We start from the raw sequence: 4278 nt of genomic DNA on the forward strand, positions 1-4278 counted from the left end.
CAGTTGTACATCTGCAATTATGTACTTACTTCCTCAAAGTGTATTTATGCTGAGCTACAAATAATGTTTCACGTCTGCCATTATGTTACTCAATTATGTTGCTAGTGTATGTACTTATTTAACACTCACTCTATTCACATTTAAAGCACAGGATAGCACATTTATTTCATATCTGTAGTGTATTGCAGCTGATCAGTTTGCTCACGTGGCAATCCATTTCCACTCGATCGGACGCTGAAACCACAGGTAGTCTCCTTCGACCTACCACTAAAGTGCATTAAGTAATTATGGACGAGCGTAATGCTAAATTCCTTAAACCTATAGGGCACCATGAGCTGCTCTGTCTCAGCTAACATAAGGGTACCTATGGTCGCATTCACGCCTCCAACTCATAACCTCAATACCTGTAGGTTTGTCACCGCACACCGAACACCAAAATAATGGCCAGCTCCAACCTTATAAATGCTTCAGGGACGTGTCTTTCACGTCTTAACCACAAACACTACGCAATTCTATTACACTGCCATTCCTTGCTACACAAGGTGAGTTCATTCTTACAACTTATCTGCATATTTTTCATAACACTAAGCAATCTCTTTTACTATTAATTAGTTAGCTCTACAGCATACAATAGGTTTCACTGCCACATCAGATCCAGCTGGTACACGAATTTGTATATCTTTTTAAATTACTGTTGGTGGACCATTTCCAATAAAACAACAACTTTGTACTTATAATATTACCAGGGTTCTATACATACTTGTTACTCAAATACCTTTGTATCTTAATTACATGATACTTCTCTGTTGTTTATGTCACGGTTAGTTTTGTCACAAGAGGTATTTTCTTCACTAATCGGTGGATAGAATGGTTACAGAATTCATGGCTTGATAGCCATGACGGAAAATTTTTGTATTGCAAAGAAAGAGTCGAAACTTTGGTGGATAGGAAAGATGAAGATAGAGTGAGACCTGAAATGGGAAAGAAGATCTCACCCAGCTGGGACTGCACAGCTGCCACACTGTGTAGAGGTTACAGAACAACCTCCTCCCTCCAGAAAGCATTCACTACTTATGAACTTCTTTAGGTCGATCACGTTCCTGCGACCTAATAGCTTTTTACTCTTAGGGTATTCTAGCCTATATGCGTTGGCATGTGGTTTTCCTATGATCCTGAAAGTCCTTGTTATACGAACGTGAATTTCTTTGTTTCTGCATTTATTTTCTTTGATTTTCCCTTGGTTTTGACAAGGACTAACTGGCCTATTTCAAAACTGGCGGGTACAGCTTTTGCGTCATGACGCTTCTTTCTTTCTAATGTTCTTTTCCTTATATTTGCCCTAGCCCTTAACTTCTTTTTGTCCGTCGATATTTGCGTTAGAATAGGGAATTCTACCATATCTGCAATCACATTGTGCAGTTCTTGGCCAAACATCAATTCGCAAGGCGCAAAAGCAGTTGCATCATGCCTTAAGTTGTTAATTACATTCTCAAAATACTTCATGTGCTCTGCCCAACTTGAGTGTTTCCGAGCACACTAAGTCCTGAAAAGCCTATTCACTTCTCTCATTATACGTTCACTCATATTTCCTTGGGGGAAATACGCAGATATTTTCAGATGTTTCACTCCGGCCTTATCCAGACATTCTGTAAATCTATCAGAACTAAACTGAGGCCCATTGTCTGACAGCAAACTCTTCGGTACGCCAACGTTCATGAAGAAATCTTTTTCCAACTTTTCTACCGACGTTTTTGCATTCGCTCTTTTAATTGGGTACAGCTTAACATATTTACTAAATCCATCCACAACAACCAAAACATTGGTGCACCCACCTCTCGAAGCAGGAAGAGGGCCAAACAAATCACAAGCCAGTAATTCTTGGGTTTCAGTTGGCTCTACTGAATGCATATCCCCTTGTATTCTGGTGTTAGCATCACGGACTTTCTGGCACACTACACAAGATGCTAGACGCTTGGCAACACGACGGTACATGTTGTCAAACACAACTTTCTCTTTTAATTTTGCAATGCACTTCTTTGCACCATAATGCCCATACCTCAGGTGTACATAGTCGATTAGTAAGTCTACATGCTCTGAGGGAAAGCACAGCTTCCACTCGGAAACTCCTACATTTATCCTTCCAAACAGAATACCTTTATGCAGACAATAGTATTGCGAAACCTTAGGATTGTTCGCATTTCCTAAATAGCTCTTCACTAATTTCAGCTGGTCATCTGCATTCTGCTCACGTCTCAAGTTCTTAATCACCCTCTTTAATGCACTTTTTTCCTTTACTTCGTGCAACGGAAACATTCGTACTTCACTTAGGTCCGTTGCTATAATTCCCGCGTTATCACATAGCTCCGCACCTCTAGATAACCCATCAGCTACCAAATTATCTTTCCCTTGAATATATCTAACCTCAAGGTCAAACTGCTGGAGATACACTGACCATCTTACCAAACGAGCATTCCTCAAGTTACAGGTCTTTAAAAAGGTCAACGCCTTATGGTCACTGCAAACAATTATCTTGTGACCTAATTGATACTGCTCAAATTTCTGTACCCCAAATACAATTGTCAATGCTTTCAGTTCTGAGATGCCATAATTTTTCTCTGCTGCCTGTCAAGATCGACTTGCGAAAGCTATAGTCTTGTGCACTTCTTGTTCGTTCTCTATTTCTACTTGGAATATCTCCACAGCTATACCATACCCACTAGCATCAACAGACATACAGAATGGTTTTTCAAAATCAGGATGATGTAACATAGAACTATTAATTAAAGATTGTTGAAGCACCTCGAACGCCTGTTGGCATTCAGCTGTCCAAATCCAAGGGGTATTCTTTTTCAGCAGGAGGTGAAGACAGGGCGCATTAAAAGCCTGATCACTAACAAAACGCCTATAGAAGCCGAAGACACAGAACATCGATCTCAACTGCTTCTTGTTTCTGGGAGCCACAAATTTTTCAATGACTGCTAGCTTGCCTGGGTCAGGCAGAACACCTTTTCCACTTATCATATATCCCAAGAAACCTATTTCCTCTTTAACGCACTCTGTCTTTTCAATCTTTAGTTTCATGCCACCTCTCTCAATAGTCTCTAACACTTCCTCTAATAAAACTATGTGTTCTTCCCAGGTAGGAGTTGCTATTAACAGATCATTTACGTAGACTGTGATTTTATTAATTGAAGCTGGTCCTAAAACATGGCACATCACCCGTACGAAGGCACAAACAGAGATATTAAGTCAGAAAGATACCACACGGTATTGGTAACAAACTCCTTCGTACAAGAAAGCTGTGTACTTCCTTGAACCTTCCGCCAGTTGCAAATTCCAATAACCACACCTCATGTCCACAGAAGTTAAGAAGTTTACTCCCTGGAACTTTTGCAATAACTCGTCCATGTTCTGCGGTCTATCACTTTCCCTAACCACTATTTCATTCAACCAACGAGCGTCCAAGACCAATCTGACACTCCCGTCTCTTTTTGGCACAACAACAAGAGGATTATTGTACTCACTGACCGCTATTTCAATCACACCCCACTCTAGCATTATTTGTATCTCCTTTCGAACCGCCTCCTTCCTAGTTACATTTTTTTTGGTATGGCTTCCTTAAAAACACTTGCCAAGGTTTCACCTTTAATTGACATTCATAACCTTGGACCACGCCAGGTCGATTTGAAAATACCTTATGATGCCTTTTGAAAACCTGCCTCAGTTCTTCCTTCTGATTAGCTGAAATTTTATCGATTTCCTGCAATTTAGCTTCTATCTTGTCCAAAATAATTGCTTCTTCTTCTTCTTCTGTGTTTAGCTTACTTTTACTAAGATTAACACCTTCATCCCAATATTTCCTATTTTTCAGAACTCGTATTAGCTACTACATGTTCATCAATAAAAGGTACCGTAATTACTCCGGTTATCGGCAAGACCAATTTTAACTGGCTGCTTTCAAAGTCAACAACACCCTGATATTTCGACATTAAATCTATGCCAATTAAAACCTCAACACTGAGATTGTTTACAATTGAGCATGGATGATCAATTAAATTACCATTAATATCAAAGGGCAGTAAAGCTTCTTGTTTTACCGTTTTTGACACCTTGCCAGTAGCACCAATTATTCTTAGTCCTGATACCCTCATTACTGTAAGCTTGTCTTTACCAGGTAATGCATCAAAGAAGGACTGAGATATCGCACTCACCTCACTTCCACTGTCTAAGAGACAAAGTACATTGATACCCAAAATATTCACTATTATTATAGGGTGG

Source organism: Schistocerca cancellata, chromosome 6, assembly GCF_023864275.1.
Source record: "Schistocerca cancellata isolate TAMUIC-IGC-003103 chromosome 6, iqSchCanc2.1, whole genome shotgun sequence".
In the NCBI taxonomy this organism is placed as follows: domain Eukaryota; kingdom Metazoa; phylum Arthropoda; class Insecta; order Orthoptera; family Acrididae; genus Schistocerca; species Schistocerca cancellata.